Genomic DNA, 23,147 nt, shown 5'->3' with positions numbered 1-23,147 from the left:
ATAAATGCAAGCTTCTAATAAATATAGCCACAAAAAATATGTGCTGCCCTCCTCCAATCTGCTGCCCTAGGCAAGTGCATTGTTTGCCTAGGCCAAAATAAGCCCCTGTATGGAAATAGTGCAGATCTTGCAGATGTTGGTTAGACTTTGCTATATCTGCATGCCTCCAGAAGTGAGACATGTAGTTCTAGCACAGCTTCGCCACTGTTGACAAAGCTGCGCTAGTAAAACCCTAAACAACCATGGACGTACAGGGTACATCAGTCATTAAGGGGTTAAATAAACTTGTTGGATCAATAGAAGTGCAATGGAGATGCACCAAAAATGTTTCTCACCAAGCACAGGCACAGCTGAATCAGCTGTCTGATCTGTATCTGAAAAAACAAACAAAACAAAAAAACAAGCCTCTTGCTAGGTGTCACCTTTTTAGCATGCAGGTTCTTTAGCAATGCAAGTTATCAAATTGACCACTATAAGGGGGCAAAAGATACCTCAACACGCTACAGCTTTAAACCCTTCCCACTTCCCATGATCCTCCGTCATAGATATAGCCAAGTATATGAGTACATTTTGTTTTTTTTCATCAGACAGTAAGATTCCACAAGTCATTGTATGTGCGAATTTATACCCAAGCAGTGAAGTCCACAAGGTCATCATGAGATAGGGTGGAACAAAAAGTGAAGATAGGTACGTTACTGATCAGGGACTACGGCCCACAGAATTTTCCTGCCAAAAGCAGTCTCAGAAAAGCATACACATCAAGGGGATACATTTTTGAAAACTTGTGCAAAGAAGACCAAGTAGCTGCAAAAAGTTGAGCAAAAGGAGGCTGCTTCTAGGGTGGTAACTAGCCATAGAACAAGCTATTATGTTCAGGGCCGGTGCTAGGATTTTTGGCCACACAGGCGAGGATACATTTTGCCACCGCCCCCCGCCGCACAATTACATACCATCCCATTGCTAATTAAATCGATATTAAACAATTTTTTTTTAGAGCATGACATTTTAAGCAACTTTCTAATAAACTCCTATTATGAATTTTTCTTCTTTCTCTTGGTATCTTTATTTGACATGCAAGAATGTAAGTTTAGATGCCGGACCATTTTTAGTGAACAAACTGGGTTGTTCTTGCTGATTGGTGGATAAATTCACCCACCAATAAGCAAGTGCTGTCCAGAGTACTGAACCAAAAATAGCTTAGATGCCTTTTTTTCCAAATAAAGATAGCAAGAGAATGAAGAAAAAATGATAATAGGAGTAAATTAGAAAGTTGCTTAAAATTGCATGCTCTATCTGAATCACAAAAGAAAAAAATGGGTTCAGTGTCCTTTTAAGCAACTTTCTAATTTACCCCTATTATCAATTTTTCTTCGTTCTCTTGCTATCTTTATTTGAAAAAGCTTAATTCTGGGTTCAGAACTCTGGATAGCACTTTTTTTATTGGTGGATGAATTTATCCAGCAATCAGCAAGGACAACCTAGGTTGTTCACCAAAATGGGCCGGCATCTAAACTTATATTCTTGCATTTCAAATAAGGATACCAAGAGAATGAAGAAAATTTGATAATAGGAGTAAATTAGAAAATTAAAATTTCATGCTCTATCTGAATCACGAAAGAAAAAATTTGGTTTAGTGTCCCTTTAAAAGTAGGGCAGAAAAAAACTCTAAACCTCCAGAAATAGTGAAGATAATAGAAATCGAACAAATTATTATCCTAAAAAGATAGAGATAATAAAATATATTTAAAATCATAATAATAGATATAGAGGTCGAATTATCATATGTCTGTCGGACCTGATCCAGCAGTGCGGATCAGGTCCGACAGACATCACTGAATGCGGAGAGCAATACGCTCTCTGTATTCAGCATTGCACCAGCAGCTCACAAGAGCTGCTGGTGCAACGCCGCCCCCTGCAGACTCGCGGCCAATGGGCACCCAGCAGGGAGGTGTCAATCAATCCGATCGTACTCAATCGGGTTGTATTGTGGTGATTCCTGTCCGCCTCATAAGAGCAGGTGGACAGGGTTATGGAGCAGTGGTCTTTAGAGCGCTGCTTCATAACTGCTGTTTCTGGCGAGTCTGAAGACTCGCCAGAAACACGGGCCCTCAAGCTCCATACGGAGCTTGATAAATCGGCCTCATAGTAAACATAATTAAATGAATACATTTAAAGTAAATAAAGAGAGTTGTATACTTAATAATCTGAAACTGCTTATACTAACTGATCAACAAAGGTTGAGAGAACAGTAATGACAGCCACAGATAAAGCTGAGCTAAGACTATAAACAGTACGTGAATATGCTCTACTAAGGTTATATTCAAATTCTAAAGAATCCTGAAAACAAGTATCAATTTCATAAGAAATAGTAGTACAGTCCCTAGAGGGAATCAGAATAACCATTATTTATAATATAATACAGATAGTATTTTGAATAGGAAAAAACCTCAAAAGCAAAAATGTTAAAATCCAGATTGAAAAGGATTATTAACGTACAGCTAGATTACGAGTTTTGAGGGCTATAGGGAAATTAACGACCACCACAAAATCATTGTTATTTCACCTTCCTATAGCGCTGCTATTACAAGTTTTGAAAAACCCGGCTTGTGCAGGTGATATGGTGATGTTGAGCTCTATACCTCACCCAAATACAAGCGCTGCTTTGACGTGCTCGTGAACAATTTCCCCATAGACATCAATGGGGAGAGTCGGCTAAAAAAAAGCCTTACACCTGCGATCGTGGAATGAAAAGCTCCGTAACACAGCCCCATTGATGTCTATGGGGAAATAAAAAGTTATGTTTAAACACCCTAACATAAAAACCATGTTTAAACACCCCTAATCTACCGCCCCCAACATCGCCGCAACCTACATAATGTTATTAACCCCTAATCTGCTGCCCATAACATAGTCGCCACCTAAATAAAACTATTAACCCCTAATCTACCGCTCCCGATATCTACACCACTTAAATACACTTATTAACCCCTAATCTGCCACCTCTAACATTGCCGCCACCTACATTACAGTTTTAACCCCTAATCTGCTGGCCCTAACAACGCTGCCACCTACCTACACTTATTAGCCCCTAATCTGCCCCCCTAATGTCGCTGCCACTATACTAAAGTTATTAACCCCTAAACCTCTGGTCTCCCACATCACTAACACTACATAAATATATTAACCCCTAAACCAAACGTAAACCTAACCCTAAGCTTAAACCTAACCCTAACGTAACCCTGAACCTACCCTAACACCCCCTAACTTAAATATAATTAAAATAAATCTAAATAAAACTTACAATTATTACATAAATAATTCCTATTTAAAACTAAATACAAACTTACCTGTAAAATAAGACCTAAGCTAGCAACACTATAACTAATAGTTATTTTGTAGCTAGCTTAGGTTTTATTTTTATTACACAGGTAAGTTTGTATTTATTTTAACTAGGTAGACTAGTTAGTAAATAGTTAGTAACTATTTACTAACTACCTAGTTAAAATAAATACAAATTTACCTGTAAAATAAAACCTAACCTGCCTTACACTAAAACCTACGATTACAAACAAATCAAATAAATGAAATTAATCAAATACAATTATCTAAATTACAAAAAAAAAATAAACACTAAATTACACAAAATAAAAAACAAAATGATCAAAAATAAAAACAAATGACTCCTAATCTAATAGCCCCATTTTGGCCTCACAGCAAAACTCATAATACCGGCGCTATGGAAGTCCCATTGAAAAAGGACATTTTTAAAAGTGCAGTACTGACGTTGCGTGACAGCCAAAAAGGTGTGCGGTACACCTATTCTGACAAGACTTGTAATAGCGGTGTTAGGGAAAAAGCATCGTTATGGGCCATAACAATGCTAATAAAGTGACCCCTGATTACTGAGTGTGATTGTCTAAATATTAAGTATGAGGTATACACCTTCAATTAGAAAAGTGCTAGTACTATTAGAACAGAGAAAAAAAAAGCAATACCAAATTAAATAAATGGTGATTAATAAATATGAGACAAATCGATGTCCAAACAAATATGGAGAAAGTGGCTAGTGCTAAAATTTAATCACACATAAAAACCAAAACAGTCAATAATTACTACATATATCTAATTAAAAAACGGACGTCTCCGTTAGCTAAAAACTAGGTTGCCACCACATAAAAAATTGTGAATTCGAGCCTGTGATCCCTTGGCTTAGTCTGTTCAATATCACATTAGCAATGCAAGGAGAAAGTTCCAAAAAGTATATTTGTTTGCTAGCAAACGCAGGCTTACCCCCGGGCTGTATACACTCTGTGCAATTCAGAAACTCTTCGAGCAGAAGAAATAGCAACCAAAAAACAAAACTTTCCAAGATAGTAACTTAATATCTACGGAATGTAGAGGTTCAAACGGAACCCCTTGAAGAACTGAAAGAACTAAATTTAGACTCCATGGAGGAGCCACAGGTCTGTAAACAGGTTTGATCCTAACTAAGGCCTGTACAAACGCCTGCACATCTGGCACAGCTGCCAGACGCTTATGTAACAGAATAGACAGAGCAGATATCTGTCTTTTCAATGAACTAGCTGACAATCCTTTCTCCAATCCTTCTTGGAGGAAAGATAACAACCTTGAAATCCTAATTGTACTCCACGAGTAACCCTTGGATTCGCACCAACAAAGATATTTTCGCCATAGCTTATGATAAATTTTCCTAGTAACAGGCTTTCTAGCCTGGATCAGAGTATCTATAACTGATTCAGAGAACCCACGCTTAGCTAGAATTAAGCGTTCAATCTCCAAGCAGTCAGTTGCAGAGAAACTAGGTTTGGATGTTTGAATGGACCTTGGATTAGAAGGTCCTGCCTCAAGGGTAGCTTCCATGGTGGAGCCGATGACATATCCGCCAAGTCTGCATACCAAGTCCTGCGAGGTCACGCAGGAGCTATCAGAATTACCGAAGCCTTCTCCTGATTGATTCTGGCTACTAGCCGAGGGAGAAGAGGAAACGGTGGAAAGACATAAGCCAGATTGAATGACCAAGGCATTACTAAAGCATCTATCAATGTCACCTTGGGATCCCTGGACCTGGACCCGTAAAGGGGAACTTTTGAGTTCTGGCGGGACGCCATCAGGTCCAGTTCTATGTAGTCCGACTGAAATCTGACGAATTTGACCTCCGCCAGCTGAGGCCAGGCCTGGAGCGCATTGAATATCGCTCTCAATACTAAAATGTTTATCGGGAGAAGAGATTCCTCCCGAGACCATAGACCCTGAGCTTTCATGGAGTTCCAGACCGCACCCCAGCCTAAGAGACTGGCATTGGTCGTGACAATGATCCACTCCGGTCTGCGGAAACTCATTCCCTGAGACAGGTGATCCTGAGACAACCACCAGAGGAGCGATTCTCTGGTTATCTGGTCCATTTGTATCTAGGGAGACAAATCTGCATAATCCCCATTCCACTGTTTGAACATGCACAGTTGCAGTGGTCTCAAATGAATTCTGGCAAAGGGGACTGTGTCCATTGCCGCAACCATTATATCGATTACCTCCATGCACCGAGCCACAGAAGGCTGAGGATTGGCATGAAGAACTCGACAGGAAATTCGAAAGTTTTAACTTCCTGACCTCCGTCAGAAAGATTTTCATTTCTATCGAGTCTATTATTGTTCCCAGGAAGGGAACCCTTGTGACCGGGGACAGAGAACTTCTTTCTACGTTCACCTTACACCCGTGAGATCTTAGAAAGGCCAACACAATGCCTGTATGCGCCTTTGTTCTGTGAAAAGACGACGCTTGGATTAAGATATCGTCTAGGTAAGGTGCTACTGCAATGCCCCGCGGTCTTAGAACCGCTAGAAGGGACCCTAGCACCTTCATGAAAATACTTGGAGCGGTGGCCAGCCCGAAGGGAAGAGCCACAAACTGATAATGCTTGTCCATGAAGGCGAACCTTAGGAACTGATGGTGATCCTTGTGGATAGGAATATGCAGGTACGTATCCTTTAAATCCACGGTAGTCATATATTGACCCTCCTGGATCATCGGTAAGATTGTCCGTATAGTTTCCATCTTGAATGATGGAACTCTGAGAAATTTGTTTAGGATTTTTAAGTCCAGAATTGGCCTGAAAGTTCCTTCCTTTTTGGGAACTACAAACAGGTTTGAGTAAAAACCCCGTCCTCATTCTGCAGTTGGGACTGGGTGTATTACTCCCATCTTTAAAAGATCTTCTATGCAAAGTAAGAATGCCTGTCTCTTTGTCTGGTCTAAAGACAAGCGAGACATGTGGAACCTTCCTCTTGGAGGAAGGTCCTTGAATTCCAGAAGGTACCCCTGAGAGACAATTTCTAACGCCCAGGGATCCAGAACATCTCTTGCCCAGGCCTGAGCAAAGAGAGAAAGTCTGCCCCCTACTAGATCCGGTCCCGGATCGGGGGCTACCCTTTCATGCTGTCTTGGTAGCAGCAGCAGGCTTCTTGGCCTGTTTACCCTTGTTCCAGCCTTGCATGGGTTTCCATGCAGGTTTGGGCTGGGAAGCGTTAACCTCTTCCTTAGTGGCTATAGAAGTAGAAGCGGGTCCGTTCCTGAAATTGCGAAAGGAACAAAAATTAGACTTATTTTTAGCCTTAAAAGATCTATCTTGTGGAAGGGCATGGCCCTTTCCTCCCGTAATATCGGAAATAATCTCTTTCAACTCTGGCCGAAAAGGGTCTTACCCTTGAAAGGAATATTAAGCAATTTTGTTTTGGACGACACATCCGCCGACCAAGATTTTAGCCAAAGCGCCCTGCGCGCCACGATTGCAAAACCAGAATTTTTCGCCGCTAATTTAGTGAAGAGCGGCATCTGTAATGAAAGAATTAGCCAACTTCAGGGCGTGAATTCTGTCCATAACCTCATCATAAGGGGTCTCCCTCTGTAGGGAGTTCTTTAATTCCTCAAACCAAAAAGCCGCTGCAGTGGTTACAGGAATAATGCAAGAAATTGGTTGAAGAAGAAAACCTTGTTGAATAAATATTTTCTTAAGCAAACCTTCCAATTTTTTATCCATAGGATCTTTGAAAGCGCAACTATCTTCTATTGGTATAGTGGTGCACTTAGCTAGTGTTGAAACTGTCCCCTCCACCCTAGGGACCGTCTGCCACGTGTCCCTTCTGGGGTCAACAATGGGGAACATTTTCTTAAATAGGGGGGGGACAAAAGGTACACCTGGTCTCTCCCACTACCTGGTCACAATATCCGCCACCCTCTTAGGTATCGGAAATGCATTAGTGTGTACCGGGACCTCTAAGAATTTGTCCATTGTACACAATTTTACTGGGACCACCAAGGGGTCACAATCATCTAGCGTAGCTAAAACCTCCTTAAGCAGGGCGCAGAGGTGCTCTAGCTTAAATTTAAATGCTATAGTATCTGGCTCTGCCTGCTGAGCAACTTTTCCTGAGTCAGAAATTTCTCCCTCAGACAGGCCCTCCCTCACCGCCAAGTCAGATTGATGTGAGGGCACTACAGATAAATTATCCGCTGCGTCTGATTGCTCATTTTCTGTATTTAAAACTGAGCTATCGCGCTTTCTTGGAAATGCTGGCAGTTTGGATAAAAAAGCTGCGAGAGAATTATCCATGATTGTTGCTAATTGCTGCAAAGTAACAGGGATCGATGCGTTAGATGTGCTGGGCATCGCCTGCGCGGGCATAACTGGTGTTGACACAGAAGGGGAAGATAAAATACTCTCCTCGTTACCTTCAGCTAAAGATACATCTTGGGCTACATTTTTAAGTGTCATTGTATGGTCCTTAAACTGCTTGGACGCTATAGCACACTTCAAACATAAATTCAATGGGGGTACCGCCATGGCTTTTAAACATATAGAACAAGCGCTATCTGAAGGCTCAGACATGTTTGACAGACTTAGACAGCACTAAAATGCAATAAAAAATACTTTTGACAAAACGTTACTGTGTCTTTAAATAATAAAAGAGCACACTTTATTACCAAAACATCAAAAAACCATCAAGGAAACATCCAATTTTAATGAAATTTTCACCACATTATCCTAATGCTTTGAAAAGATTGCACACAAATTTTCAGCTCAATTAACCCCTTAATGCCCAAACCGGAGCTAAAACATGAATTTGTACTATGCCACAGCTTCTGCTGAGGCTTTTACCGTCCTTAGGGATTATATGGAGTAGAAATAAGCCTGTCTGAAGTCCCTCTGAAGTCTCTGGACACCACACATGAGGCTGCATGAACTTTCTTGTCAAAAACAACTGCGCAACTGAGGCGCGAAAATGAGGCCTCCTCCTCTGCATTACACAGTGCTGGGGCCTTTCTGAGGAGATTAGGAGTCTAATCAAATGCCAGGCGAATAAAAAACCCCATAAACGTTTTTATAAGTCACAAAAACACCTAAACTATAAATAATTATGCTAAGAAGCAATCGATTAAGCCCAAAATAGTGTCAACCAGCAACTAAGCCCTTTATTGAAGCCATTATTTTATACATAGTCTAAGAAACATGGCTTACCTTCCCCTATGGGGATTACAGACAGTCTTCTAGCATTACTGGGTTTTGTTAGAAAAATGACTGATCATACCTGAAGCAGTTAAGCCTGCAAACTGTTCCCCCCAACTGAAGTTCTCCTGTATTCAACAGTCCTGCGTGGGAACAGCAATGGATTTTAGTTACTGATGCTAAAATCATAGTCCTCTCAGCAGAAATCTTCATCACTTTCTGCTTCAAAGTAAATAGTACAAGTCGGCACTATTTTAAAATAACAAACTTTTGATAGAAGAAATAAAAACTACAAACTAACACCACAAACTCTTTACAACCCCCGTGGAGATGCTACTTGTTTAGAGCGGCAAAGAGAATGACTGGGGGGCGGAGCCTGAGGGGAGCTATATGGACAGCTCTGCTGTGTGTTCTCTTTGCCACTTCCTGTAGGGAATGAGAATATCCCACAAGTAAGGATGAAGCCGTGGACCGGACACACCAATGTAAGAGAAAATAAGGAGAATTTTAACAAATTGTCTGATGCAGGATCCTTTGAGCCAAAGAAACCTTCATCAGTAAAATAAACTTAAATATGCTGTCGGTCAGAACAAAATTAATTCAATTTTAACAACTTTGAAAAGACCTGTTAAGTTTACTTAAAGGGACAGTAAACACCAGAATTTTTGTTGTTTAAAAAAGTAGATAATCCCTTTATTACCCATTCTCCAATTTTGCATAACCAACACAGTTATAATAATATACTTATTACCTCTGTGATTACCTTGTATCTATGCCTCTGCAAACTGCCCCCTTATTTCAGTTATTTTGACAGACTTGCATTTTTAGCCAATCAGTGCTGACTCCTAGGAATTTCATGTGCCTGAGCTCAATATTATCTATATGAAACACATGAACTAACGCCCTATAGTGGTGAAAAACTGTCAAAATGCTTTCAGATTAGAGGCGGCCTTCAAGGTCTAAGAAATTAGCATATGAACCTCCTAGATTTAGCTTTCAACTAAGAATACCAAGCGAACAAAGCAAAATTGGTGATAAAAGTAAATTGGAAAGTTGTTTAAAATTACATGCCCTATTTAAATCATGAAATTATTTTTTTTTACTTTACTGTCCCTTTAAAGGCATAATAGCAGTCATAACCTTTTATGATATAAGCAACAATATGTGATGTTTGCAGATGAAATCATGTACATGAACTGAATATGTAAAAAACAGTAAATGTTATTGTACATGCAGAAACATTGCTAGCATAAACAAGATAAATAAATGCCAAGTAATTGAGCTGGATAAATAATAACAGCTTAAAATATGAAAAAAACACACTTAGCTTTGTAGAATTGTGTTCCAGGGCATCATAGTTTCTACAGTAACAGAGTCAGGATCAGAATGAAACATCTCACAAAATGTAACAGAAAAAGAAAAATAACATTAGGCAAAACATTCAATTTCCACAATATAACAGTTTCAGTAGAGAAAAGCAAAAGCAGGCATAATAGCTTTCAAGGTTCATGAAAACAGCAAGCAATTGAGGGAGAGGGGTAAAATAACTAAAATGTTGCGCCAAGAATGATGCATAACGCAAAAGAAGTTAAAATTTTTGGCGCAAAACTAACACCAGAAAATGACACAACTCGCGTCATAACAAACGCGATTTTGCGCCAAAACAACTAGCATCAACAAAGACACAGGAAATGTCAAAATATGCTCCATCTAAGGCGCATCTTCGTGCCAAAAAAATTTGCGCCAAAAATTACGCAATAAAAACAGCATTTTGCGCCCCCGTGAGCCTAGATTTGCCCGCAAAAAAAAAAGAAAGTCAAATTGAAAAAGACTGAACCCCAGGTAAGAAAAAAGTTTAAATAAACTTCCCAAACATGATTCCTATACTGAAACTGTTTAGACAGCAAAGGGAAATATACATAGACCTGACTTATGGCAAATATAAGTAAAATACATATATTTTAAAGCTCCAAACCATAGCTGAGAGTGTCTTAAATAATGATAAATACTTACCAAAGACACTCATCTACATATAGCAGATAGCCAAACCAGTATTGAAAACTATCAGCAGAGGTAGTATATCGTCGATATGAAAAGGGAGGTAGGAGATGAATCCCTATGACTGATAACAGAGAACCCTTGAAAAGATTTCCCGTGAGGGAAACCATAAAAACAATAGGCAATACTTTCTTCACATCCCTCTGACAAACACTGTACTCTTAGAGGAATTGGGCTTCAGAATGCTTAGAAGCTCTTATTATAGAAGAAATCATAAAAATCAAGCACAAACTTACTTCACCACCTCCACAGGAGGCAAAGTTTTTAAAACTGAATTGTGGGTGTGGTGAGGGGTGTATTTATAGGCATTTTGAGGTTTGGGAAACTTTGCCCCTCCTTGTAGGATTGTATATCCCATACGTCACTAACTCATGGACTCTTGCCAATTACATGAAAGAAACAAGCTGTTATAGGATAAAAGCTGAAGGTCTAAACCAGAGTGAAAAACTAGAAATCATCAACCAAATATAGATAATTTCTATTTCTTGGCCCATATCCCTTATACTTATCTGTGAGAACCCTGTCACTGAGGGGTGTGGACAGAACTGACCGCTCCCTCATTTAACTGTACAGGATGTTCCCTGAACCTCCAACAGAGATATGGGTCAAGATATAGACATTTCCTATATTTAGTTGATAAATTCTAGTTATCTTGGCCCTCTCTAGTAAAATAAAGACTTAGGTGGGGGAAAAAAGAGATCCAGACATTCTACAAAGTTACAAAGGTATTCAAGTAAGTACAGAAGACAGAACTTTATGACCCACCTTTAGCGGTTATGAACTACTAAATAAAGGAGTAAATTATGAAAGCTAAATTGTATTTAGTGGCACTCAAATATTTTAAGTTTGAAATATTAAAGTTTATGCAATGTGCAGGCAACCATTAATAATAAATAGTATGCACAAATACAAGAAAGGACAAATTATATATATTCAAATGTTAAAGAATGACAAGGCCGCACCAATGCTAAATTTAAATCAACTGTATTTATTGTGGGAACAAAAATTAAGAACACTTCACAACTACTTAGTGCCCGAAGCACGCTCCACATAGCCTGAAGGGAGTTGAATGAAAATATGCAAATATTCATTAAAATTACCTAATACCCGGGAAATACTTAGATCTGTATTTTAAGGCTTGATGCTTTACTGCAAGCGATTTGCTCTCAGCGATCCTTACACCACTTGCAAACGTATCTCTTACATGATTAATGCTGCAGAATCTGTTGGCGCTCTACAAATAACCAATAATAATAATAATAAAGATCCGTATTCCAAAGTAAGTATCTTACTGTTTTTGACAATGTTGCAGCTTAACTTTGGAGTATCCAGACACCTCAAGTGCCGGTGCTTAAGGTGTCTTGATACTCCAAAGTCAAGCTGCAACATTGTCGAAAACGGTGAGATACTTACTTTGGAATATGGATCATTATTATTATTATCATCGGTTATTTGTAGAGCACCAACAGATTCCACAGCGCTAATCATGTAAGAGATACGTATGCAGGTGGTGTAAAGATCGCTGAGAGAAAATTGCTTGCAGTAAAGCATCAAGCCTTAAAATACAGATCTAAGTATTTCCCGGGTATTAGGTAATTTAAATGGACATTTGCATATTTTCATTCAACGCCCTTCAGGCTATGTGGAGCGTGCTTTGGCACTAAGTGCTCCTGCAACTGCTTGTGAACTTTAAGTCCGAATCAGCTGGGAAGCGTGCTATTAGCACTAAGTGCTTCAAAATAACTTTTTACAGCTAATGGACTTATTTGTATCATATAGATGAAATATTGATGAAATATTTGTGATGTGATTGATGAATTTTCTTGCTATTGAGTGATGGTTCTTAATTATTTTTTCTCACAATAAATACAGTTGTATTAAAATTCAGCATTGGTGCGACCTTGTCATTCTTTGACATTTAAATATATATAATTTGTCCTTTCCTGTATTTCTGTAAATTATGAAAGCTGCCAGAGACAAATCACTTATACAGCATGAAGGCTCCACTCTTCTCAATTCTATGCAGACTTGTCTGCCCGCACCCTGCTGAGATGGAAAGAATTACAACCTCTAACACGACACCTTAGTGATCTCGGTATTAACTATAGATGGAACTTTCCATTCCAAGTGACAGCTACATATAAAAACAGATGAGCAACTTGCTCATCACCCTCAGAAATTCTTGATTGTTGCAGAAAGCTGGACATATCGACACCTGAGGATGTGGCGGAACTGGTCCGCTCTTTCACATCCAGAGGACCTAAACCTCCATCACTACTTCCTCAGAGACTTGAATGGTCTACAGCTCAACAGAAAAGATCCAAACATCAGGAAATTGTTTTAGAACATGTTATTACTATTCATGTGATCTTTTTAGTAGCAAGGTACATAGATATCCGCATTACTCATTCTAGACAGCACAACTATTTACAATTTTGCAACGGGCGAATTTCAGTTTCTCCACCAAGCTCTATTTTTAGCCCCTATGACAGAAACCATTATTAACAATCACCTAGATTACGAGTTTTGCGCTAAACAGGGTGCGAAACTAAAGCCAAAAAAGTTGCGTTATTTTACTCTCCATAGCGCTGCCATTATGAGTTACTGAAAAGCCTCCTTGTGGATGCGATATTGTGGCGTTAAGCTCCATAACGCACAAAAGTCAAGGGCTGATTTGACTTGCGAGTGCATGCTTTCCGCCCATAGACATCAATGGGGAGAGAGTGTTAGAAAAAAAACTAATACTTGAAGTGCAGAATGAAAAATCTCCGTAACGCAACCCTATTGATGTCTATGGGGGGAAAAACACCCTAACACAAACCCCAAGTCTAAACTCCCCTAATCCGCCGCCCCCAAAATTGCCGACACTAAATAAAGTTAACACCTATTCCGATGCTCCCCAATATTGCTGCCAATAGATAAAATGATGAACCCCTAATCCGCCGCTCCCCAACACTATAATAAAGTTATTAATCCCTAAACCTCCGGCCTCCCACATCGCCGCCACTAAATAAACCTATTAACCCCTAAACCTCTGTAAGACCTTTCTCCCAAAAATAGCCTCCGAAGAAGCAAAAGTATCAAATTTGTAGAATTTAGAAAAAGTATGAAGCGAAGACCAAGTCGCCGCCTTACAAATCTGTTCAACAGAAGCCTCATTTTAAAGGCCCATGTGGAAGCCACTGCTCTAGTGGAATGAGCTGTAATTCTTACAGGAGGCTGCTGTCCAGCAGTCTCATAAGCTAAGCGGATTATACTTCTTAACCAAAAGGAAAGAGAAGTTGCCGAAGCCTTTTGGCCTTTCCTCTGTCCAGAGTAGACAACAAACAATGCAGATGTTTGACGAAAATCTTTAGTAGCTTTAAAGCACGAACCACGTCAAGATTGTGTAATAGACGTTCCTTCTTTAAAGAAGGATTAGGACACAGTGACGGAACAACAATCTCCTGATTGATATTCTTATAAAATACCACCTTAGGAAGAAACCCAGGTTTGGTACGCAACACTACCTTATCTGCATGGAAGATCAGATAAGGGGAATCACACTGCAAGGCAGATAACTCAAAATCTTCGACCCGAAGAGATAGCTACCAAGAACAGAACTTTCCAAGATAAAAGCTTGATATCTATGGAATGCAGAGGTTCAAACGGAACCCCTTGAAGAACTTTAAGAACTAAATTTAAACTCCATGGCGGAGCAACAAGTTTAAACACAGGCTTGATTCTAACTAAAGCCTGACAAAACGCCTGAACGTCTGGAACATCCGCCAGACGCTTGTGCAAAAGAATAGACAGAGCAGAAATCTGTCCCTTTAAGGAACTAGCTGACAATCCCTTCTCCAATCCTTCTTGGAGAAAAGACAATATCCTGGGAATCCTGACTTTACTCCATGAGTAACCCTTGGATTCACACCAATGAAGATATTTACACCATATCTTATGATAGATTTTCCTGGTGACAGGCTTTCGAGCCTGAATTAAGGTATCAATGACCGACTCGGAAAAACCACGCTTTGATAAAATCAAGCGTTCAATCTCCACGCAGTCAGACGCAGAGAAATTAGATCTGGAAGTTTGAAGGGACCTTGAAGTAGAAGGTCCTGCCTCAGCGGCAGAGTCCATGGTGGAAAGGATGACATGTCCACCAGATCTGCGTACCAAGTCCTGCGTGGCCACGCAGGCGCTATCAAAATCACTGAAACTCTCTCCTGCTTGATCTTGGCAATCAGCCGAGGGAGCAGAGGAAACGGTGGAAACACATAAGCCAGGCTGAAGGACCAGGGTGCTGCTAGAGCATCTACCAGCGCTGCCTGGGGATCCCTTGACCTGGACCCGTAACCAGGAAGTTTGGCGTTCTGACGAGATGCCATGAGATCCAGTTCCGGTTTGCCCCATAGTTGAATCAGCTGGGCAAATACCTCCGGATGGAGCTCCCACTCCCCCGGATGAAAAGTCTGCCGACTTAGAAAGTCCGCCTCCCAGTTCTCTACTCCTGGGATATGGATAGCTGAGAGATGGCAAGAGTGAACCTCTGCCCATAGAATTATCTTTGAAACCTCCAACATTGCCAGGGGGCTCCTTGTTCCCCTCTGATGGTTGATATAGGCTACAGTCGTGATGTTGTCCGACTGAAATCTGATGAGCCTGACCGCAGCTAGCTGAGGCCAAGCCTGAAGAGCATTGAATATCGCTCTTAATTCCAGAATGTTTATTGGAAGGAGAGCCTCCTCCTGAGTCCACGAGCCCTGAGCCTTCAGGGAGTTCCAGACTGCACCCCAGCCCAGAAGGCTGGCATCTGTCGTTACTATAGTCCAATCTGGCCTGCGGAAGCTCATCCCCTTGGACAGATGGACCTGAGATAGCCACCAGAGAAGAGAATCCCTGGTTTCTTGATCCAGATTTAGTAGAGGGGACAAATCTGTGTAATCCCCATTCCACTGACTGAGCATGCAAAGTTGCAGCGGTCTGAGATGTAGGCGGGCAAACGGTACTATGTCCATTGCCGCTACCATTAAACCGATTACTTCCATACACTGAGCCACTGAAGGACGAGAAGTGGAATAAAGAACACGGCAAGAGTCTAGAAGCTTTGACAATCTGGAATTCATTAGGTAAATCTTAATTTCTACCGAATCTATCAGAGTCCCTAGGAATGAAACTATTGTTAGAGGTGATAGAGAGCTCTTTTCTTCGTTCACCTTCCACCCATGGGACCTCAGAAATGCCAGAACAATGTCCGTGTGGGACCTGGCAACTTGAAAAGTCAACGCCTGTATCAGAATGTCGTCTAAGTAAGGGGCTACTGCTATACCCCGCGGCCTCAGGACCGCTAGAAGGGACCCTAGAACCTTTGTAAAGATTCTTGGTGCCGTGGCCAACCCGAAGGGAAGAGCCAAAAACTGGTAGTGCCTGTCTAGAAAGGCAAACCTGAGAAAACGATGATGATCTTTGTGTATCGTGATGTGAAGATAAGCATCCTTTAGGTCTACGGTAGTCATATATTGACCCTCCTGGATCATAGGAAGGATGGTTCGAATAGTCTCCATCTTGAAAGATGGAACTCTGAGAAATTTGTTTAAGATCTTGAGATCTAAGATTGGTCTGAATGTTCCCTCTTTCTTGGGAACTACAAACAGATTTGAATAGAAGCCCTGACCCTGTTCCTCCTGCGGAACTGGGTGGATCACTTCCATAATTAGAAGGTCTTGAACACAATGTAAGAATGCCTCTCTCTTTATCTGGTTTGCAGATAAAAGTGAGAGATGAAATCTCCCTTTTGGGGGAGAGGTTTTGAATTCCAGAAGATAACCCTTGGACACAATTTCCAATGCCCAGGGATCCTGGACATCTCTTGCCCAAGCCTGGGCAAAGAGAGAGGGTCTGCCCCTACTAGATCCGTTTCCGGATCGGGGGCTGCTCCTTCATGCTGTCTTAGAGGCAGCAGCAGGCTTTTTGGCCTGTTTCCCCTTGTTCCAAGCCTGGTTAGGTCTCCAGACCGGCTTAGACTGGGCAAAATTTCCCTCTTGTTTAGTGTTAGAGGAAGTTGAAGCTGCGCCACTCTTGAAGTTTCGAAAGGGCCGAAAACTAGACTGTTTGTTCCTTAATTTGTTGGACCTGTCTTGAGGAAGGGCGTGACCTTTTCCTCCAGTGATGTCAGAAATGATCTCTTCAGTCCAGGCCCGAATAAGGTCTTTCCTTTGAAGGGAATGTTGAGAAGTTTAGACTTTGAAGTCACGTCAGCTGACCAGGATTTAAGCCATAGCGCCCTACGCGCCTGAATAGCAAAACCTGAATTTTTAGTTAGCTTGGTTAAATGAACAACGACATCAGAAACAAATTAATTGGCTAGCTTAAGGGCCCTAAGCTTGTCAATAATATCTTCCAAGGGGGTTTCAACCTGTAGAGCCTCCTCTAGGGACTTTAACCAGAATGCAGCAGCAGTAGTGACTGGGGCAATGCATGCAAGAGGCTGGAGAATAAAACCTTGTTGAATAAAAATTAGCTAGAGTAGAAACGGCTCCCTCCACCTTAGGGACCGTCTGCCATAAGTCCCGTGTAGCAGCGTCTATAGGAAACATCTTTTTTAAAAACAGGAGGGGGAGAGAACGGTACACCTGGTCTATCCCATTCCTTAGTAATAATTTCAGAAAACCTTTTAGGGATTGGAAAAACATCAGTGTAAGTAGGTACTGCATAGTATTTATCCAATCTACATAATTTCTCTGGGACTACAATAGTGTCACAGTCGTCCACAGAGTTGCTAAAACCTCCCTGAGCAATACGCGGAGGTGTTCAAGCTTAAATTTAAATGTAGACATATAAGAATCAGAATGAAGTATCTTCCCTGAATCAGAAAAATCACCCACAGATTGAAGCTCCCCTGCATCAGCTTCAGTATAATGTGAGGGTGTATCAGACATAGCTACTAAAGCGTCAGAGAGCTCTGTATTTATTCTAGTCCCAGAGCTGTCTCGCTTTCCTTGCAATCCTGGCAGTTTAGATAATACTTCTGTAAGGGTATGATTCATAACTGCCGCCATGTCTTGCAAGGTATACGCAATGGGCGCGCTAGATGTACTAGGCGTCCCCTGAGCGGGATTTATAGGATCTGACACGTGGGGAGAGTTAGACGGCATAACTTCCTCCTTGTCAATTACTTCTGGTCTTTGTAATCTATAGTAAAATCAGTGCATTTGGTACACATTCTAAGAGGGGGTTCCACAATGGCTTCTAAACATAATGAACAATGAGTTTCCTCTATGTCAGACATGTTTAAACAGACTAGTAATGAGACCAGCAAGCTTGGAAAACACTTTAATAACTGTCAACAAGCAAAAAAATAAAAACAGTACTGTGCCTTTAAGAGAAAAAAACAATCACATAAACTGCTAATACAGTGAAAAAAGCAGTAAATCTTATGAAATTTTTACAGTGTGTATAATAGGCTAAAAGAGCATTGCACCCACTTGCAAATGGATGATTAACCCCTTAGTTTCAAAACCGGATCAAAAAAACGATATAAACGTTTTTCAACAGTCACACCAAACTGCCACAGCTCTACTGTGGCCCTACTTGCCCATACAACGACTTTGGAAGGCAGAAAAACCCTTTAGAGAGGTCCTAAATGTTCAGGGGACTCCTTCAGGGAAGCTGGATGTCTCAAACTGCAAAAACTAATGCGCAATTTAGGCGCGAAAATAGGCCCCTCCCAACCTATACTCACAGTGAGAGGGCCTTAAAAAACCATCCCTAGGCAAAATCTAGTCAGCCATGTGGAAAAAACTGGGCCCCAGAATAAAGTTTTATCACCAATATGTAATAAACATTCATACACCTTCAAGCAAACGTTATATCTATTCAGTAATGTGAGTAAATAATAAAAATATTACCCTTTACAGCAAGCATGATACCAGTCATTATTAAATCACTGTAATCAGGCTTACCTTAAATAAATCCGGTATTGTCAGCATTTTCTAGCATATCATTTCTCTAGAAAAATGTAAAACTGCACATACCTCAGAGCAGGAGACCCTGCACGCTATTCCCCCAGCTGAAGTTACCAATCTCTTCAGTTATGTGTGAGAACAGCAATGGATCTTAGTTACAACCTGCTAAGATCATCAAAGACCACAGGCAGACTCTACTTTAACGTTCTGCCTGAGGCTAAAATAGTACAACTCCGGTACCATTTGAAAATAACAAACTTTTGATTGAAGATAAACTACATTAATGCACCACATCTCTCTAGCTACTTCCCTTGTCGAGAGCTGCAAGAGAATGACTGGGAGGTGGCAGTTAGGGGAGGAGCTATATAGACAGCTCTGCTGTGGGTGATCCTCTTGCAGCTTCCTGTTGGGAAGGAGAATATCCCACAAGTAATGGATGAATCCGTGGACTGGATACACCTTACAAGAGAAAAATAAACCTAACACTAACCCCAGTATATCCACTCACATTTCCTGAAGAACGGACATCTCTCTTCATCCAAGCGTCGACACCTTCATCCATCTCGGGAACGTCTTCTAGCTTCATCCTGGCGGCGCGGAGCTATCCTGGAAGTGGATCCCTTCCTGCGCGGAGAGTCCTCTTCATACAGTCACAGCCGTACACTGAAGTTGAATGCAAGGTAGCCGTTTCAAAATGGCGTACCTACATTCCTATTGGCCGATTTGATTCTTCAAATTCAAATCAGCCAATAGGATGAGAGCTTCTGAAATCCTATTGACTGTTCAAATCTATCTGATTGTCTCTCAAAATATAAAGGGTTTCAATGGCCCACAAAAAAGATCAATGGCTCTAAAAAAAGAAGGGGGCTGACATACTCTATTCACAAGAAACACATTTTAAACGAAACTCCATCCCCAAATATTTTACATCTGTATATATCCAACATTTTCACAGCACAAACTCTTAAAAAAAACAAATGGTGTTAGCATTAATACACAGGTCTCTCCCTATGCGCCCAACAAAGAAGAGGCATCCATTTTTAAATCTATTCTTCCCTAAAACAAGACATTCTTACTGGCAAATTAATAGTCTATGGAGAATTCAACATGTCTTTTAACCCAGGCCTAGATAGCTCCAATAATTCTGTGTGCATTGCAAAGATAACGCTGAAATCCCTGTGGTCGTGGTTTAGAACACGGAGTCTTCATGACCCTTGGAGATATAGATTCCATGATCGAAGGACTATATCTTTTTACTCTGATCCAATAATTCACATTCCAGAATTGACTATATATTGGTAGATCACCTTACCCTTGCTTATGTAAAGGCCCCTACAATTTCCCATATCTTGTGGTCTGACTATTCAATGGTAAAGTGCAAGATACTTTGGCCTTCAGCTCCCCCCGAACATTTCAATGGAGATTCGATGAGTAACTGTTATACATATGCATACAAAGAGAGAAGCGCTCTACCAGGAACGAACAACAGCTCAGTGGCTTGTTCTATGGCGATTTACCACCCGGAAGCAGCCTCTTTTAGACCAGTGTGCTTTTCACAGAAGAAAACTTTCCTGAAGTATATCAGTCTGATCCTGCCAAGTAAGGTCAGTCCAGCCCCGAAATACCAGGCAATTCTCCTCTGAACAAGGAACATGACAACCCCAGACGATCGTTTCGGCCTCCTATGGGCCTCGTCAGTGAGGTGCAGCCACATTCCTCTAAGCACACTGGGCAAGGAGTCCACGTCTGGTTTCCCCCATCACCCATAGGGAGACTTCCCCAGGGTCATAATAATTTGCATACAAAGAGAGAAGCGCTCTACCAGGAACGAACAACAGCTCAGTGGCTTGTTCTATGGCGATTTACCACCCGGAAGCAGCCTCTTTTAGACCAGTGTGCTTTTCACAGAAGAAAACTTTCCTGAAGTATATCAGTCTGATCCTGCCAAGTAAGGTCAGTCCAGCCCCGAAATACCAGGCAATTCTCCTCTGAACAAGGAACATGACAACCCCAGATGATCGTTTCGGCCTCCTATGGGCCTCGTCAGTGAGGTGCAGCCACATTCCTCTAAGCACACTGGGCAAGGAGTCCACGTCTGGTTTCCCCCATCACCCATAGGGAGACTTCCCCAGGGTCATAATAATTTGCATACAAAGAGAGAAGCGTTCTACCAGGAACGAACAACAGCTCAGTGGCTTGTTCTATGGCGATTTACCACCCGGAAGCAGCCTCTTTTAGACCAGTGTGCTTTTCACAGAAGAAAACTTTCCTGAAGTATATCAGTCTGATCCTGCCAAGTAAGGTCAGTCCAGCCCCGAAATACCAGGCAATTCTCCTCTGAACAAGGAACATGACAACCCCAGACGATCGTTTCAGCCTCCTATGGGCCTCGTCAGTGAGGTGCAGCCACATTCCTCTAAGCACACTGGGCAAGGAGTCCACGTCTGGTTTCCCCCATCACCCAGAGGGAGACTTCCCCAGGGTCATAATAATTTGCATACAAAGAGAGAAGCGCTCTACCAGGAATGAACAACAGCTCAGTGGCTTGTTCTATGGCAATTTACCACCCGGAAGCAGCCTCTTTTAGACCAGTGTGCTTTTCACAGAAGAAAACTTTCCTGAAGTATATCAGTCTGATCCTGCCAAGTAAGGTCAGTCCAGCCCCGAAATACCAGGCAATTCTCCTCTGAACAAGGAACATGACAACCCCAGACGATCGTTTCGGCCTCCTATGGGCCTCGTCAGTGAGGTGCAGCCACATTCCTCTAAGCACACTGGGCAAGGAGTCCACGTCTGGTTTCCCCAATCACCCATAGGGAGACTTCCCCAGGGTCATAATAATTTGCATACAAAGAGAGAATCGCTCTACCAGGAACGAACAACAGCTCAGTGGCTTGTTCTATGGCGATTTACCACCCGGAAGCAGCCTCTTTTAGACCAGTGTGCTTTTCACAGAAGAAAACTTTCCTGAAGTATATCAGTCTGATCCTGTCAAGTAAGGTCAGTCCAGCCCCAAAATACCAGGCAATTCTCCTCTGAACAAGGAACATGACAACCCCAGATGATCGTTTCGGACTCCTATGGGCCTCGTCAGTGAGGTGCAGCCACATTCCTCTAAGCACACTGGGCAAGGAGTCCACGTCTGGTTTCCCCCATCACCCATAGGGAGACTTCCCCAGGGTCATAATAATTTGCATACAAAGAGAGAAGCGCTCTACCAGGAACGAACAACAGCTCAGTGGCTTGTTCTATGGCGATTTACCACCCGGAAGCAGCCTCTTTTAGACCAGTGTGCTTTTCACAGAAGAAAACTTTCCTGAAGTATATCAGTCTGATCCTGCCAAGTAAGGTCAGTCCAGCCCCGAAATACCAGGCAATTCTCCTCTGAACAAGGAACATGACAACCCCAGACGATCGTTTCGGCCTCCTATGGGCCTCGTCAGTGAGGTGCAGCCACATTCCTCTAAGCACACTGGGCAAGGAGTCCATGTCTGGTTTCCCCCATCACCCATAGGGAGACTTCCCCAGGGTCATAATAATTTGCATACAAAGAGAGAAGCGCTCTACCAGGAACGAACAACAGCTCAGTGGCTTGTTCTATGGCGATTTACCACCCGGAAGCAGCCTCTTTTAGACCAGTGTGCTTTTCACAGAAGAAAACTTTCCTGAAGTATATCAGTCTGATCCTGCCAAGTAAGGTCAGTCCAGCCCCGAAATACCAGGCAATTCTCCTCTGAACAAGGAACATGACAACCCTAGACGATCGTTTCGGCCTCCTATGGGCCTCGTCAGTGAGGTGCAGCCACATTCCTCTAAGCACACTGGGCAAGGAGTCCACGTCTGGTTTCCCCCATCACCCATAGGGAGACTTCCCCAGGGTCATAATAATTTGCATACAAAGAGAGAAGCGCTCTACCAGGAACGAACAACAGCTCAGTGGCTTGTTCTATGGCGATTTACCACCTGGAAGCAGCCTCTTTTAGACCAGTGTGCTTTTCACAGAAGAAAACTTTCCTGAAGTATATCAGTCTGATCCTGCCAAGTAAGGTCAGTCCAGCCCCGAAATACCAGGCAATTCTCCTCTGAACAAGGAACATGACAACCCCAGACGATCGTTTCGGCCTCCTATGGGCCTCGTCAGTGAGGTGCAGCCACATTCCTCCAAGCACACTGGGCAAGGAGTCCACGTCTGGCTTCCCCCATCACCCATAGGGAGACTTCCCCAGGGTCATAATAATTTGCATACAAAGAGAGAAGCGCTCTACCAGGAACGAACAACAGCTCAGTGGCTTGTTCTATGGCGATTTACCACCCGGAAGCAGCCTCTTTTAGACCAGTGTGCTTTTCACAGAAGAAAACTTTCCTGAAGTATATCAGTCTGATCCTGCCAAGTAAGGTCAGTCCAGCCCCGAAATACCAGGCAATTCTCCTCTGAACAAGGAACATGACAACCCCAGACGATCGTTTCGGCCTCCTATGGGCCTCGTCAGTGAGGTGCAGCCACATTCCTCTAAGCACACTGGGCAAGGAGTCCACGTCTGGTTTCCCCCATCACCCATAGGGAGACTTCCCCAGAGTCATAATAATTTGCATACAAAGAGAGAAGCACTCTACCAGGAACG

The 23,147-nt window shown here is 42.1% G+C and overlaps 1 protein-coding gene across 1 annotated transcript in view; it reads right to left on the bottom strand.

Annotated features, from left to right (window-relative positions):
• Positions 1-23,147, bottom strand: part of NUP210 (nucleoporin 210) — a 1,597,588-nt gene that overhangs the window by 738,210 nt on the left and 836,231 nt on the right.

Source organism: Bombina bombina, chromosome 7 (genome assembly GCF_027579735.1).
Source record: "Bombina bombina isolate aBomBom1 chromosome 7, aBomBom1.pri, whole genome shotgun sequence".
Classification (NCBI taxonomy): domain Eukaryota; kingdom Metazoa; phylum Chordata; class Amphibia; order Anura; family Bombinatoridae; genus Bombina; species Bombina bombina.
The sequence above is the reverse complement of the archived record's forward strand: the minus strand, read 5'-3'. Positions and strand labels throughout refer to the sequence as shown.